Source organism: Andrena cerasifolii, chromosome 2, assembly GCF_050908995.1.
Source record: "Andrena cerasifolii isolate SP2316 chromosome 2, iyAndCera1_principal, whole genome shotgun sequence".
In the NCBI taxonomy this organism is placed as follows: domain Eukaryota; kingdom Metazoa; phylum Arthropoda; class Insecta; order Hymenoptera; family Andrenidae; genus Andrena; species Andrena cerasifolii.
Window position 1 is genome coordinate 24,868,539 of NC_135119.1, and position 18,011 is coordinate 24,886,549.

The window sequence follows — 18,011 nt, forward strand, 5'->3', positions numbered from 1 at the left end:
AAGGGTTAATGACGATGGCGTCATTAACTTGTCCGTGGCACTAGAACGACCCCGTTCTAGGCGAAAATTGCGAATTAGATGGCTCCGATACAGTTTTGTTACCGAGGCATTATTAGTGTATTAAACATGCCGCGTTAATGATGCCACGGTGCATACCACTTTCTACCGCCGCGTAAACGTAACGCGCGTCTGCCTACGGTGCCCTCGATGATTAATATTTCACGCTGTTCAACGATGATACCGTTGCACTAACGTTACAGTAATTATTCCTGCAGCGGGATGGATTATTTTCTATCGAACGTGCAACTAGACGCGCCGCGTTATTAAATTATCGTAATCTAAACCGTATCGCGGGGGAAATCCGCGGCAGGGAACTTGCTATAGAGTACCATTGCCATGGATGGACAATGCGAAATAAAACGTGGACCACTTACTGACCGACGTAGTTGCCAAGCCTTCAATTAAATTAAAAACCCTCGACGATGTTTACATCTGAAGCACGGATGTACATCAACGATATTAAGCAGAAAGGAGTCGTGGAATTAAGAAATTGAATTTAAAGCATCCACCCTGCAGCCCCTACAAGGAACCCGAGTCTCAATTAATATGATTAACTTTCGCGATGGTGGCCGCATTCCGCGACTGTTTCCTCTCTGCTCGTCCCGCACGTTACAGATATTGGATAACCAAGGAAGAAGTAGTATAGCTAGGCCGCTTCTAACCCAAATTTCAGTTTTGAGGAAGGGGAGAATCGAGATTTGGATTTGAAAATTTTCGAAATTATCTATCAAACGTCTATCGTACCACTTTGAACGCGTATTGAACATCTATCTGTTCAATACACGTTCAGAGTGGTACGATAGACGTTAAATACATGTTCAAGGTGGTACGATAGACGTTTGATAGATAATTTCGAAAATTTTCAAATCCAAATCTCGATTTCCCCCTTTCTCAAAATTCAAATTTGGGTTAGAACCGGCCTAGCTATACCACTCAAGGATAAGGTACGGTACACAGATATCGGGGAGGCTCCTTCTGCGCCAGGCGCAAGGTGTGCCGAAGGTAAAGAAGTGCAAGGGAAGAGAACGGTTCGAGGATCAAGGGGGTCCGAGGGACGGGTGAGCATCTTACGCGATCAGACTTCATAAGCAAGCGGAGCTCCTCCGGTCTTCGAAAGCAAACAACCTTGCACTTCCCTTCGCTCCTTCTTCCCCTTCTCCCTAGACTTCACCCCCGGCTCCTCTTTTAACCTCTGGCTTCCCGTGCTCCCAGCCTTCGCCCTCGGGACCCACGAATCCTTCGCCCTTAAATCCTCGGGCACAGATGCCGGGGATGTACCGGGCGGTATTTTATATTCACCTCAAATCATGCATATTTAATAGTGAAAGCGACTCGATCTGCTTTCCCTAAGAGTTAATCGCACCGCCACGCGGACCACTGTAAATATCATCACGTCCTCTGTCTCTGGGTTCCCGGATTTGCCTTAGCTACTTTCTCCTCGCGAGCAACCATCGACCCTTTGCGACCCAACGAGATTATCGCGGGTGGTGACCTTTGGACAGTCGGTCTTGGACCAGGATGGCAAGGAAGTGAGGTGTGCCCTAAGCCTTGAGCAATCCAATTTCATCCATAAGGCAAACACTCCCGTCCATCTTATTAGCTGGTTAGGAGTGAAACTCTTGACACTCACGTTTCGATCAACCCTCGTGTAATTCTTCGACTCGTTTGTTTCCAAAAGCTGGTACAAGCGAATTATCGGGAGAAATCGGCAGATATTGCAGCGACCATCGATTTGCATATGCAAACAACGAAGACAACAAAACGATGTCAGTTACAGCGAGCTGAGGCAAATCCTATTGACGTTCTCATGATCGGATTTGACTTCGCCAAACTTCCTCGCTCCCGCGCCCATCGGCGTGTAAGTCGGGCAAGTTTTCTCAAAGGCAGCTGCACGGGCATCGAGGAAAGTCTCGATCTAATGAAAGCCAATTAGATTGAGATCGGGGACGTTCAAGGCGACTTTGCTTAGACGGACGGACCCGGGGCAGCTGGGGAATAATTCGTTTCAAGTTCGAAAGACCGGGCGAGATTAAAGCGCGATAATCCTCTGACAAACCAGCAACTACCATCTTCTCATAAATTCCGCCGACGTCTGCGAAACCAGCCGTTCGGGAAACATATTTGCACGCGAGGAGACTTAATAGGTATGATTCTCCAGAGTTTCCAAGTAGACTGAACTATCCCAATCTTTGCGGCGAACTGCGGATGAGCTCAAAGGAGAATCTTATTTTTTTCGGCTAAAAACATAACAAAATTTGTTTTTTTTTTAAACTAGCGATTCGATTCAACTGAAATTTGAACCATGTTTGTATGCATCTTTGAAGTTACAGTTTTTTAAATATATTTTAATAATGAATGTAGGATATAAGTACCAGAATAAAAAAAAATATATTGAGGAGAGTGGTGAGTTCCCTTTAATTTTTCCTATCAAAATTTTCTAATTTTCTTATGTAACAAAAAGATATATAACTTATTATAACTTGATACATAACTCCTATATTTATTATAAAAAATTAATAAAAAAAACTGCAACTTCTTCAAAGATACATAACAAAATATTCCAAATTTCAGATTAATCGAATCGCTAGTTTCTTAAAAAAAATTCCAAATTCAGCTATATGTTTTTAGCCCAAAAAATAAAATTTCCCCTTTAATTCGCCAACAGCCTCGGAAAATCTACACGACGTGGCTCAGTTTTCAGGGAAGTCGAGGACAACGGGCCCAGATTCTGAATGCCGCATTCAGTACGCCGGCAGAGGGAACTCTGACTCGTCCAATGTCCCTCAAGTTCAGCGACGTTGTGCTCAGTTTTCTGCCGTGCAGGCAGTGTCTGCGCCGGTTCGCGCCGCGGTGTATGCTGGATGGAAGAGTTTCCATCCACCCGCGACGTATCGCTGTTCGGAAAGTAGGTTTCCCTGTGCAGAGGGAGGCGAAATCGCGACTGCGTTTTCGAGGGTGTCGCAGCCAGCCCCAAGTTTCATCCCCGCCTCTGCTCCGCGGACGGGTCACTTGGAAACTTTACCACAAAACGGCTGACGCGTCTGCGACGCGAAAGAAAGTGGGCTGGTTAGGAGAGGCAAAAGAAAACACGGCTGGAAGGAAGCTGGGAAAAACGGGGGACAGCTAAAACGGAAGTAGGCGACGAGGGAACGCGACGCGGATGCTCGACCCGCGCCGATGAAAAATTCACGTCGACGATAACTCGAGCGTTGCATTTTTCATAGAGCCGCGGAACTTTCTTATCCATTGCTTATATCCGCCGGAGTTTTCGACCCGGACCAACAACCACGCGCCTCCAGAGGCTGATAAAGGCACCGGTAACCGCTTGTTGTTCCGCCTTGCGTTTGTAGGTTTGTACCCTTCCTTTCCTCCGCTGCTCCTCCTTCTCCTTCTGCTACCGGGGGATGATTCGATTCGGGGGTGTCGTTCTCAAACTCGTTTGCGTTAGCGTTGCAAGTAATCAGATTTTCGATTACGTAATAGTGATCGTACCTACGTGTTACTTGTATAGGATCTTTATTGTAGGTACGTAGTACCTACTATATTGAGGGAAAGATCATTGATTTATTTATTTATTCATTTTAGCGGATAGACCACGTTGTTTATAACATAAAAAAAGACGAAGTACATTAAGGCACGCGAGGTTATTAATAGTAATGGGATCAAGTATATTGGAAGTAGGTTCGAATCTGACTGTATAGTTTCGAACAGTTCACGAGTACTTCGGAAGAAAACACTACTTTCAAGTAGACTCGAACCTTGACGAGAATGGTTTGAACTCTATATAAGAACTTTGAGAAACGTCAGCGGTACTTGCAAGTATAATCGAACCCTGACTATTTATAGATTCGAACCTTTTAACTAAAAACTATACCTAAAACATCAAGCTACAATGTCGAATATTAACTTGCGTTCAATCTAGTACCAAATACGAAATACAACGAAAAATATCTTAAGTGGTACGATATTGGCAATTCTCAGCTATGTAGATTTTTGTCTTTCACGGTTCGAATACTAATTTTACGAGATTCGATTCTTTCAAACGTCGAAGAACTTAGAACTACATTCTCGACCTCTTCCGGTACTTTTTCTGAGGCTCGAAACCGGCTTCTAACCCCCAAATACTTTTGAAGTATATAGAATGAAACGCCAGCTCTTATGAGTAGTATTCGAATCCCACGAAGTGAAACTTTTGTATTGGAATTGTCTCGGAATAAATGCAAGTATTTAATTTAAAACCTTTAAATTCTGGATGAAGTAGGACCTCCCATTTTGTAATCGTTCATCGAATCGCAGCACCGTGACAAAATTTCTGAAAAGTAGAAGTCTTTCATTTTGGTTCAAAATTGTTCCTTCGTGGAAAGCGAGATAACAAAACTCCTGCGAATTAGAAATATGTTTGGTTTTTTATTCCCGACGATCCAGTCGTCCGAAATTTCAACCGCCAGCAATTCTGAAGCCGCCAACTTCGCTGCGAAATATTTACGTAAACAAATCAAATCAACAAACAACAAAGATTTTTGCTTATATTTCAAGAGTGGTAGAATATACCCCGAGAAATTCGAAAACGTTAAGTGTTTATTTCATTATAAAAACCATCGCCGAAAAGTGGCCGATTTTTCGGCCGAGAGAGTAGAACGTCCCCTTGAATCTTAAGATTACTTTTACTTTAGTTTATTCCAAAGATTTGTTACGTTCGTTTATTGTCGTCCCTGTTTTTGTTTAGGTGAAAGTCGATGGTTAGGCTTCCAAACAGTACCTATTACCACTGCAGCTTCGCCTTTACTCTTTCTGTCTATGCCTTCTGTAAATATTCAGCAATGTTCCTCCTTTGAGCTAATAAAGCTGGTGAATAATAACATATCACAGCACGAAGTTTTGAACATATTTATCATCGACGCTGTTGAAATTAGAATTGACTACGGAGAATGGAATTCTTTCAAGGAAGAAGCTACACACGTATTGTTAGGCGTTCGGTGCCCAGCGAACCGTCCCAGTGACATTCTCGCCGAAGAAACGCGGGAGCACTTGACTAACGTGTTCAAATACCTCCCTCAGAAGGAGACATTATTGCGTAAGATAATTAAACGGAGTCGCTGGAATGGATAAATTAAATCGTCTACTATTCCTCGGCCCTGTAATTAGTCGTCCACCCAAAGTGCACTGTCAAAGAACATCTCCCGCGCCCCGTTATCAGGACAGACAAGCTGTTAATTAAGTGGCCCCGTTCCCCCGCTCGTCGCGGCAGATAACACAATCCTGGATAACCCGGGACACTTTTGTCCAACTGTAAATGTTCGACGGAGGGGTCGGCAGCGGCCATCGCGAGGAGATTAGAAAATCTCCGATGAGCGTAGCTGCTAATGGCGCGCTAAATGGAACTGAGTAATTATGGCGGGCCCAAGGAGTCGTCCTTTTCTCGCCAACTTCTCGCGCTGCCTTCGGAAATACCTCGTTCACCCAGTTCGCCAGATCTGCAGGGGGACGCGGTGGAATTCGTGAAAGCCCCAAGTAGTTTGCTCCTCTCAACGTTCAGCCAGCCAGACGCAAATTTCGCGCGTTCGACGTCGCGTTATAGATTTAGTGGATGGAAACCGAAGCGACGCGATGGGGAAGAAGGCAAGCGAAAAAAGGGGAGGGTAGCTCGAAGGGAGGGAGGCGAGCGAGAGAGATTTGTCGCGAGCATTGGAGATTGGAAGCACGAGGCGAGGTCACGGAAGCGGAGATAGGGAAGAGCTTCGAGAGAGGCAGATAGCAGAGAAATTCTACGGGGCGTGGACGGGATAAGTTATCCCTGTGTCTCGGGGATGCACACCGACATTATTTCGTATCTTGCAGGACACTTCGGGCAATGAGGACGTCCTGCCGCGTGCACGCTGCCGGAATCCATAACGAGGTCTTATCTATCTTAGTCCGGCTTCCTTTTTCCCCTCTTTCCCTCTCCCAGCCCTCCTCCTTCCACCTTATTTCCTGCAACCTTCCCTCTCCTCCACCGGATGCTTTCTACTAGATCATCCTATACACGTGTTCTTCTTTAAATTAGAACACGTTCCAATATCCTGCGCTACCTTGCGCTTTAATCCCTCCGCCTCGAAATTAACAAAATTAACGTCCGACCGTTCCTCGTGTACCAACGATCCCCGGGGTTCCCGGCGAACTAGAAACTGGATATTCAATGTAAGAGCGGCTCGCAGCCGCGTATCGCTTTTACAGCGCCCTCCATCTCGAAAATCCGGCTTCGTTGTTCCGCGGCCATCGATTAACGCTCGACGCACGTTGCCAAACGAAGCCGGCCAATAATTGCGGGATTCAGATGCAATCTGCGCGATACGCGCGATTTACCCCCAATATTTCATCCACGGACCGGCTTCTACTCGCCCCCTGCCCCCGAGTCCCATCGGCGGGCCATTTTTCAAGACAAACGAGCGTCGATTACATCGCGACAAACATATTTTCGTGCGAAGGGAGACGCGACTCCGCTATGTTTCACCCTCATTGTTTCGCCCCCTCCCGGAAAAAACTGGCGAATAAAAAAAAAACAAATACAAAATTCCCGGCGACTGTGCGCGATATGAACATCATAGTGGCGCAAGTCTGGTCGGGGGGGGCAAAAAAAGGCAAGTACACACTGGACGGTGGAGGGGGATGGTCGCGAGTAATCGCTACGTTTCCACGGTTCCGTGCCATTTCCGGGCAACTTTTAAAGCGGAGCATGCGTGGGCGCGCGTACTTTACGCGCCGCGGACCGCTAATAACAAACCTCGCCGGGTGATTACACGGCGTGATTTCGCGCAGATTGGACGAGTGATTAATTCTTGCGGACAATCCGCGCCGCTGGCCCCTCTGCCAACCCCGCTCGCTCGACCGGAGCAGCGTTCTCCGTCTCTCTCTCCCTCTACCCTTTCTCCCTCTCTATTCTCCTCGCGACGCGCTTTCCTCCGCTCCTGGTCGCGCCGCCCTCTGTGGATTTGTCGCTCGTACCAACCCCCGGCAAGGATATTTTAATTCCGAAGCGGCGGCGGAGCGGTTTGAAACGGTTATTAATTCGTGTGTCGGGGGTCCGAGCAGTCGGCCTAGCCGGGCTTTTCAATGGGCGACGCGGGAGAGCGACAGAGAGGCAGGGAGGGACGACGCTCGTAAAAACAACCCCATTGTTATCGCCGTCCCGTAGCTCGTTTCGCAGTGGGCGGCACTCGAATCGAGGAAAAGAGAAAGAAACGCGAAGCGGAGTTTCGCGTACGGGTCGCAGCACGCCCGCTACTCGCTCCGTTCCGCTCCGATCCGCTTCTGTCCTCCTCCGCCCTACCCTCTGCGTCCGTACCGACGGCCGCGTACCTACACGCGCGTGCACATGTGATACACCCAAGCCCGCACGGCCACTGGCCGCCCTCCCTTTTCCGTTATCGCGAAACGCTAGCCGCGCGATTCCAACGTTTCTGATGTTTCTATGGAAGCGCGGCGAGAGGATTGATTTTCGGCCGGCGCTTTTCGCGGCGCGGATGCATTTTTTTCCAACGAACGGCAGCCGAACACGGAAACGATTTTACCCCCGCGCCGACGAGATGGACGCGACGATATTGGATTCCATTATTCGAAGAGATTGGCAGTAAGGCTCTCCCTTTCGAGTCTGATAACCGGTCGTTTCGGAAACGGTCTTATTGTCCGAGCAGTCCAACCAGATTCTCGTCGCAAGGAACGATCCGTATCGAGGGTAATTGCTTCATAGATTCCCAAGAGAGTATAGGAGTGTTATGATTACTTAACCCTCCGTGGTTACACTTTCTTGCAAACACAAAGTGGTCACACGGGGTTCACTGCAACCCAGTGGCATTTTTCAGTTAACATCTTCGTATTTTTTAATCATTTAACTTTTCAGTGATACGTAATTGTGGAATCATGCTCTAACAGTTTGTTCTGGAAATGTAAATTTGTATTTGAAAAAATAGTTATGGATAAAACCGATTTGTTTTGTTAAAATTTCCCAGATTTTTAAAATATTATTATTATTAAACATGTTTCAGAACACAAGCAGAGAAACAACGAAAAGAAAGTAAACAAGGACAAAAGCAAAGGCGAAGTTCAGTCAGGGACAGTTTTTCAATTTAATCTATGACGATAACACAGTTCGACAAAATTTTACTTTTTTCAGACTTGTAACATTCAATAGCCGTTTCTTATAGGTTTTCGTGTCCTGAAAACGAATCCGCAAACCTTTTGTCGGCATCACCCTCAGTTTTTGAGAAATTCGAATTTGAAAAAAAAACTGCAAATTTTCAACTTTGAACATCTTTTGTGTCGAAACGGTAATATTTCTTCGGTTGCTCGTTGCGTCAAATTATTCTATGAACCCTCCTGAATACAAGGATATAAGTTATTATTGCATTACGAGCATTTAAATATATTTAAACATCGATCAAAGGGAAAAGGACACCCGAAATGCACCCATTTTTGAAGATATCTTTTAATTTATTTCCAAAACTAAGGGTCTAGGAGAAAATCTGACTATTCCACGCGGTTTTGCAGACATTTCTTTCGACACAAAAGATGTTCAAAGTTGAAAATTTGCAGTTTCTTTCAAAATCGAATTTCTCAAAAACTGAGGGTGATGGCGACAAACGGTTTGCGGTTTCGTTTTCAGTGCACGAAAACCTATAAGAAACGGCTATTGAACGTTACAAGTCCAGATGGCTGTCGAACTGTGTAACTTAACCTAGGCTTAAATTAAGACAAGAAATTTAATGAAAGAAAAGAAGACATACTGACAAGACCACAAAGTGGGATATATAGCATTATAACGGATGAAGAAGCAGGAAAGATTTACAAGAACATCTGAAGGAGGCGAGAAACATTCTATTATTAAGCTCCAAGAATTTAGAGAAATATTGACAAAAACACACCCCAGATTGCGAGACACCCCGTGTGACTATATACAAATAATTATACAAATTACCAAGCATTCCCCCGATACCCTCGAAAGCAAAGAGCCGTCGATTACGATCCGCGACGCGAGTACGAAAATTCCACCGGGCTCTGATTTATCCAATTCACGAGGGCAGATAAATGTGGAGGGGTCGCGGCGGGCTTTGGCATCGTTGCCTTTATATTCCGCGCGCAACGCGTCCACGTAGGTGCGAGTGGTTCGGAATGAATGGCGCGTGTTTACGTGTGTATATACGGGATGATTCCGCGGGTAGGAGCGATTCTTTCAGATTGATTAATGCCGGGCCACCCTTCGAAACTGTTTTGCGACCCTTTCTCCCTCCTCCTCCCGGGGCAGCTCGTTCCGCGACGACAGACTCATCTCCGATTTTATGCCTCGTTTGAGGGCGCACCGTCTCCTAACCCCTGCCCTTTCCTTTGCTCCGCACCCTCCGGGACAACGATGGGACGGCCGACCCTCGCCGCCACGAAAATCACAGACCACCAGAGACTCGCGGGGAATGGTCTATTTGGTATTTAAATAAGCGTACGTGTACGCTCGCGTCGTCCCGTTAACCCGCGCGGGACAAGTTCACTGAGCTTCTTTTCAGGGACGCCGAAAGGGGGCAGGACGCGGCCCGACCCCTTGGATATTTATGAGGGAAAGGGTACGGTCAATTAGGCCCTCGTTGGTGAATATGCTGATACGAGTAACGCCGTGCGTGCGCCGGGGAATGAAAACAATAATAAACGAGAGGAGAGACCGAGCCGGCTGGCACGTGCAGGGCTCGTTTCACTTCAACGTCCGCGAGATCCTACTGCTGGACTACTAGTTAAGACCCGTTTCACTTTAGTTCCTGCAGGGTTTTAATGCTGATAGATATTTCTCACTATTTCGTGATATTTAGGAAGCTCGAAACTCAATAAACATTCAGAATAAAAAGCAGTTAAATGTTAGAATCTCCTAATATCTAGAGACGCGGTAGCGTCTCGACGCCAAGTACAGGAAAGAAAGTACAGAAAAGACACCCTGTATATGTCGACTGTCGCTACCGCTATCATTTACTCGTCGCCAGGCTATTCCAACCTAACCTGAAACTTATTTCATTAATATCTCATCACGCCTGCAATATTTCCTAAATTTAAAGGCATTTTTCTTATGCAAACCGCATATAAGCTTTCGAATAAGACCAATTTCAATAAAATCGGTCCGCGCATATCGTAATATCGTCTCATGGATCAGTGGGAAATTTTAAGATTTTTCTTAGTCTTCTCCAAGATATTTTTTCGTCAACATAATAAGTATACGCATCATACAATACAAATACCATATACAAATCACAAAAAATAGAAGATAATAATAAATATAATATTAAAAATTATCCGAAGTCATTCCCTATGCAAATTATCTTTGTAAAAAGAAGTGAGATCCCCATAAAAAAATTTCGAAAAAATAAAAAAATTACGCCAAGTACATGAAATCAAATAAATCACCAATGAATAGAAGATCATCACCAATGAAAGAAAGCATCTTTGTGTACTTGCAGCTCATTTTGATTTCACATCTTTCTTTTATATGCTAATTATTATTATAATTACTATTCTATTCTTTTGTGATTTATTTGATTTCACGTACTTGGCGTAATTTTTTCTACCTTTTCGAAGTTTCTTTACGGGGATATCTATTACCGCACTAAGAAGTGCTCGAAAACGGATCTATGCTTTCACTTTTATTGCGACTAGCAGAAGGTATAGATTCTATATCCAGCGGATTGAGTCGCAAGGCGTTCGCCTTGCCGCAACGCTCGTTAATAGCGTGCTGTCCAACAGATGACGAGAGTTGACAGCGCGGCGGCCGTGCTATCGACCTCCCGCATATCACGGAAGAACTAAACGTATCACGGCCGTGGCGACGCCATAAAAAAGGGATCGGGGGTAAAAATATCTCGGCGGAAGGCCGCGGTCGATCGAAACGACGGAGGGAACGACGACTGTGTAGGCCCTTAATTCAGCGATTCCGCAGATAACGGAAGCCCTTGAAAATAAAGTTGCCGGCTTCTTCAGGGAGAAACGACCAAGTCAATATTGTCTTCCCGTACTAAGCGCGCTAAAGTACACCGCGGCGGAGAGTGAGAGAGACAGGCGGAACGGTGCCGCGCAGGAAACTTTATATATCCCGGTGCGTAGTTGTGAACAAACTTGACGGAACCCAACAATAAGGCAAAGTTCCGTGTCTTCGCTCTTTCCTTTTTTTTCGCTGGCTAGAAATAAATACACGGCAACCTCGTCGGCCGCATCCTCGACGGGAATGGACTCCGTCTTCGTCGTTCGATCACCCCGGGAGCCACGCGCGCGTCACTTGGCCCGACACGGGAGAAAAATAACCGCATCACAGTCAAACTCCCCTAAATCCGTCGCTCAAAATGTTAGGGGAGCCTCTCCTCGAGCGGAAACGCTCAACGTTTCCCTAACATCGTCGAAACGGTTCGATGTAATCTGCTGGTTAACTGTCGTCTAAAAGTGTCCTCGCCACCAGCTGATTTATAGGGCACGCATCGTGGAAAGCTTTGTTTGTTCCGCGAATTTAGAAACGCGAAGACGTCAATTACTCAAAGATGTTGTGAAATATTTTAATAACGTCGGTTTCAAGCGTGATTCTCTGTCATTGTTTCGTGGAATAACGGAGTTATCTGCATCCACCATTTGTTCGAGAAAAGCACGTTGCACATTTGTGTTTATAACTTTTAATTAAGCTTGCGCGTATAATCGTGGGAAATTAAACCAACAGAGGAAGAGTCGAATCATACATATTATACAGTCAGGCAACCATACTATTTTTGTAGACGGGAGTTACTAAAGCTGATCCATTACTATAATGGACCGTGCGTGATTCCGCGAAGAGCCAGTTTCATTTTAATCAGGATTTGAACCGGAGCTCGATCGGGGACAATCCTTGTGTTTCGTAATAACGTTATTGGGCCGAGTTTGTCGCGTTGCCGCGGAGGGCAATAGAATCCACCGAGACTTTCCCCAAGTATGTAACTTTCAGTGGCCCGGCCACAGGCCGGGAATAAAGTCTCAAGTATCCGCCGTTGCTCGGCCATAGCCCATAGACCCAGGCCGCGATAAAATCTAATGAGACGTCGGAGAGCCCGGGAATCCCACCGAGAAACGAAATTACAGATTCTCTACCCTATATTTTGCCCGTCTAACGTTCGACGTCCGATCTTTTATTAACGCCCGGGCCCCGAAATCGATTTTTCAATTCCGCCCGGGGAACCTAACGCCCCTGACGCAACCGCCTCTTTCAGAAAATGTTAATCCACGATATTGCCGCTCCCATCGACGCGCCGTTTAATTCGCCCTTAGATTCGTGGAAACGGCTCTGAGATGCCCCTTGGATATTGAATGTTTATACTTCTGGGTAAGAAACCCGAGGCTCCAAACGTTGGGTGCCTGTGTGTTTAAGTAAAAATAGATAGGTGCTCTCTTTCAAGCACTCAGTGAGGAAGGCAGTTAACAATTGAGGCACCTATTGGAAAGCTGACACATGCCACCGTTTCAGGATTTTTTTTTATAATTTTTTACTTAAAAATTTTCGTACTTGTTGCTTTATATATGTAAGCTTTGCGTATGTTTCGGTGGGCCGGAGATGCTGGACAGAGGTCGGGACTTGACAAGTTGCATGGGATACCCATATAGTTGTACGGAGAGACAGTTGGACTCATAAATATATAATTGACTGCACTAACGGTTCGTGAGTGGACTACTAATTGGGGATCTTTAGATATAAAATCTACAAGTGCAGATCTTCTGTAGGAATCTAATTGTTGATTCCCTATTTTTAGGCTAGTGTAGCACGTGGGAAGGATGCAATAATTACTTATGTAAATACTAATAAAATCCCTATTTTTAGACGAATCAACCTGGTGTTTTTGCTAAGGAAGGGAACCCCTTTTTAAACATATTATATATATATTATTCAAAATATCACAGTTTATAGTTTAATGTTCATAGGTTTCTATAAAATAAAAAGTTCTCAAATATATGTATAATTCTTTTTGAAGAAAATTGTGGATCCTTAACACTATTCCTACCGACACTTCACGTATACCTATTCCTACCGTGACCGGTCAAATGACCGGTCTTTAGCACAACTTATATTTTTTAATATAGACTGCAGATAAGAGCCAATTTGACAGTATAAATATATAGTTTCTTTTATTCAGAAGTATATCATGCACATACGTATATTTGAGGAAAACTCGTGAAGTTTAAAGGCGATTCAATTACGTTGCATACAGAAAATTCCAAACGAAATTTTAAAAACGGACATTTGACCGGTCGTGGTAGGAATAGTGTTAAGAAACGAAAATTTCTCGTATAATCTACGTACTTTCATTGCAGTTTGTTCTTTTCGCTTATTTTCTATCTAGCTACTATTTCTTTTTTCCTTTATTTTCTTCATTTTTATTTGTGCTTTTATGTAGTAGTCCTCCACTGGCTTTCTCTATTCTCTACGCACCAAGGGGTTTTCCCATAAATAAAAAAAAAATAAACAGTGAGCAGGAACTACCAATGATCACTCTAATACTATCCAGAATTCTCGAGCAACGATTCCCTGTTTACCATCGATTAGTGGACTAAATCAAAGAACCCCCCACGAATTCCTGCACCCTAGTAAGCAACCCTTCCACCTCGCTCGTCGCACAAGTGCACGCTGCAGTGCTCCAAAATGAATCGACCCTCGGACTGCCGGTCTGTCGCGTCGAGGCGGAGGGAATAATGGACGAACATGGAATTCAGCGGACAAGGAGTCAAAAGGATACGTTTGCTCCGCGAGAGTGTCTTTCGCGAGGCGATAAGAGAGAGCGAGAGGCGGTAGGACGCAGAATGCGCCCGCATGGGTGTACGTATATCGCTCTCCTTTGTCAAATGTTTCTCGGGGTGCACGGCCGGGCAGCGTATCGTTCGCATTAGCCTCTTTACGATCGATTAATTCCTCGTCCGCGGAACAAAACATCTCGGCGTGTGAACGATCCATAAAGTCGCCGGCGGCGCCCCGGCGACGGGGCTTTGACGACGCGCTTAGACGACGACAAAGCGCGGGCGATAAAAATACCCACGTGAAACTCGCGATCCCGTCGGCCGATTAGCGGCTCGATCGCGGGCTTTTCCAGATGAATCGCCTCCCGGCCGCGAACCAAACAAATCCGACTCCCCCGCGAGATCCTCCGCGAAACTGAATCACACGCCCGGGTGCCGTCGACCCTCTCCTTCGATTAGAGATACACACGCGCGCCGGGGCGCTGGTAAAAGAACGAGCGAGGCAATTTCAATGGAACGTACTGCGCCGTTTCGCCAGCAATATGGATTTTCCAACGGGCGCAGCGAAATTGGAGGCGATATGCAGTTATTCGTGTGTTTAGCGTAAATGCTGGATGTAGTCGTACGTGTCTCTCGGAGGGAGAGGTATAAGAAAATGTGCCGGGTGAATTGCTGCTCGTCTCTGCGGATCATGCTTGTCGAAATTATTGGTATTATGGAAAACTTTAGTCTCTTTCGTAGCGGAGACTTGGGACCGAGCAGGTGGACACTTTTAAGTATTACTCGTAATCTGTATGTTTCAAGGGGACATTCAGGTGTTCCGTTTCTCGTGACTTATGCCGCGCTGCGAGTACAGACTTTTACTGAATGTCACAGCAGAGCTTGATGAATAACTGGTGGAATATTTCGCTCGGTTAAAAAATGTAAAGAGGAAGAGTCGAAGCAGCGTTGTTTGATACATTATTCAAATAAAAGCCACAAGCCAACCCTAGCCTTTTTGAGAAAACTTTTTCACGTACCGGCAAATGGGGGACGTTTGGCCACTGGGGTGACTTTGTCCACAAAACTGGATTTTAAAACACGAGGTATCATTCTCAGACAAAATGCATCTGGAAGTAGGCAATTGGAGCTACCCAAGGCACTTTGAGAATACGTAACACCTATTCTACGATAGATGCTAGAGGAATTTGTTTTAAAATCTAGTTTTGTGGTGAAAGTTACCCCAGTGGTCAAGGTTACCCCATTTGACGATGCAGGGAAACGTATGTCACAGTGTCTTCCCGAGAGTATTGTACTTATAAATGTAAGGAACGCGATTGGTGAAGAGAACTACGCGAACCTATCACGTAATCTCCCTCTAAATAACGAGAAACTGTTATCCTCTTGTTGGAGTTCAACGAGTCTCAGTGTTAGGACTAAGGGGCTGCGTTTCTCTTTTTCTGGAGAAGAGGGGCGAAGGGTCTTGACCGGGGCATAAGGTGACGACCGTAGCCAGTCTGAAAATTGTGACCAAACCGTGCAGATCGCGTTCCGTCCCTTAAAGTTTCTTTTTTCTTGTATACTTTTATATATAACCAATTAACATTAATACGTGGACACACTGTGTATTGTCTATCTATACAATAAACCATAGTTGTGTTTATAGTGTGACATTTATTTTTCAACCTCTGCGGAGTAATTTCCAACACCTCTCTATCGTAAATTCCTAAACACCCTATAACAGGTATTCAAGAATAATGCGGAACGTATCATGAGCTGTATCCCTTGCTCCAACCCTCAATCACAACTGTCCCACAAAACACCCTGGAATATTCAACGCTAACGCAGTGGTATACGCCGATGTCCCTATTACGGCTATGTTTATACGGGCAATAATCGGCCACATAAAATCTCCGAAACGGGACAAATCGCCGGAGATAACAATTGGCGTCGATTTCGCTCGGATCAGCGAAGATGTCGCCGGGGTACGCGCGCTGGTTCGACCGAGGCTCCGGCGAATTACCGTGCTCGTATCCCCGCGATTCTCGAATTAACGAGCCTGGCTCACGGGCTAATGAAAATGTACAGTTAAATTAGCACCGTCTACCGTTTGGGCCTCGGCCAGCCGCGTGATTTACAAGCACAATAATTCCAGCCGCGGAAATCGGCTTAGAAACGACGCGCCAAAGATTCCGATGCCTCTAATCAACAAGCGTTGCCATGGAAACTCAAGATGTCTACTCACTGTTTCGACGAGTCCCACGCGCGAGTCCCGCTAGAGGAAGATCGTGAACGATCGTCGGAAAGTCGGTGTTCCCTCGAGCGGAGCGCAGCTTGCCTGTCCCCGGCTGATTCGCTGGCTCGCTGTTCCAAAACAAACGTCGATCGTCACGTGTCACACAGAGAGGCACGCGACGCACCAGCGGAATCCAGTGACCGATTCTCCTCTGGCCACGAGTAAACAAAAACACTGCGCGCAACGCGTCGCTCCGGCGGTTCACGAACGTTCTCCTCGCTCTCGGTCGCGCTTCGACTCGGCTGGTCGTCGACTGGCACTCAATCACACGGATCACCTTTCCTCGCGTCTTTTATCCAGAGCGAAAAGGGGCCCCGTCGCTCGAGTCCGGCGACAGGCAGCCGCTGTTTCGGCGGGTCTCCCGAGCGTGTCGCTACGGCGCCTTTAATTCTCGAAGCTTGCAGCTGCTGGCGATCGTCGACCGCCAGGCATCGATCGTCGATCGAGCCCCGGCCGATCGGAGCGAAGACAATGCCCACGCGTGGTGCTCGCTGGTCCTGGATCGACACGAGGTAAGCGCGTCAACACCGCGGGCGGCGGCGAGAAAAGCGACGCGAGTGGTCGTGCACGAGTAGCGAACGACTGGCGAGAAGAGGTCGAGAGAGTGGAACGACCGACGCGGCGACGGTCGCGTGGTATCGATTCGTGGCCGTGGAAAGCCGGCGAGGCAGCCGAGATAGAGATAGAGATGGGGATAGAGATAGAGGCAGAGAGAGCGAGAGAGAGAGAGAGCTTCTTCTTCGTCTTCTCTCCCTCTTTTGCCCGTCGTGTCCGTTGGCCGCTGCTTGCGTCCTCTCTCTCCCTCTCTCTTCTTCCCTCTGACCGTTCGTTTTCGAGCCTCGTGCAGTGCGGCGAGCGCGCACGGCTCCAGAGTCCGAGAGCGGCCAGTGCGTGTGCCCCCGGTGGTCGCGTGGCGATTTTCAGCACGATCGAGCGTCGCCTCCCGAAGTGGCCTGTGGCCTCGCACTCTCTCTCTCTCTCTCTCTCTCTCTATGTACAGTCGCGTTAACGAGAGTGATTGTTGTTACGCTGAACGATTCACGGCGACCGACGACACAACGTGCGTAGCGGTGCGACGCGCACGTACCACGAAAGAGAGACGCGTCTCCCTCGAACGTCCGGGTCGGACTGAGCGCGGCGGGGCTATCCGGACACCCATGGAGTCGTTCGAGGTACCGACTACCCCCACTCGGAGGAGCCACGCTTCGGCTTTCCCAACCCTCGTTCTGCGCCTGCTTTCCCCGCTTCAACCCCCACGGCAGCGCGTAGTGATGGCCATTCGACGCTCCCTCCGCCACGAGTTCCCGAGCAATTCCGTGTCAGGTCGCTGAACGCGGTGAGTCGTTTTTCCTGTTTTAAAATCGGCAACTCTTGCGGCTGCAGCGACAGCGGAGAGTGGTAGCTGACCAGTGCCGGATTTAAGGGAAACGAACCATTCTTTCCGACAAATAGTTGAATAAAAACGGTCTAAGGGTAGTAACGTAGCAGTGCTCGATGAAATTATAATATTATTCTTGGAGAATGGGGGCCTTCTGGACGTTAAATCCGCCACTCTGGCTGACTTCAGTTTTCGAGTTTTCTGGCTCATTTAGAAGACGTTGCCTATTTGTACCGATCATTTGTATCGCGATGCTAATTGTAGCCATTCTGAGACCGACGTCTTTAGAATTTGATGGTTTGATAACTGAGCAGTGAGTTTAATGGCGACAGAAAACAAATTTGAGTGGAGGTTTGCTCGAAAAAAGTAATTTTAAACTGATTCTTGCGGTTGATTATTAACATTATTATTCTTAAACGTCTTTATTGCAAAACAAGCATAGCAGATTACAATGACAGGAACGTAAACAAAGACAACAGCGAAGGGGAAGTTTAGTCAGTGACTGTTTTTCAACTTAACCTAAATCGGCAACACTGATGATCCACGTTGTAT

The 18,011-nt window shown here is 46.6% G+C and overlaps 1 protein-coding gene across 1 annotated transcript in view; it reads right to left on the reverse strand.

The window, feature by feature from the left end:
* The window catches only part of LOC143378743 (uncharacterized), a 373,081-nt gene extending 355,883 nt beyond the window's left edge, over window positions 1-17,198 (reverse strand). Inside the window, exon 1 of the mRNA XM_076830684.1 lies at window positions 16,031-17,198. The gene's annotated coding sequence lies outside the window, so the exon portion shown is untranslated. The remainder of the gene's footprint in view (window positions 1-16,030) is intronic.
* Window positions 17,199-18,011: the final 813 nt, after the last annotated feature.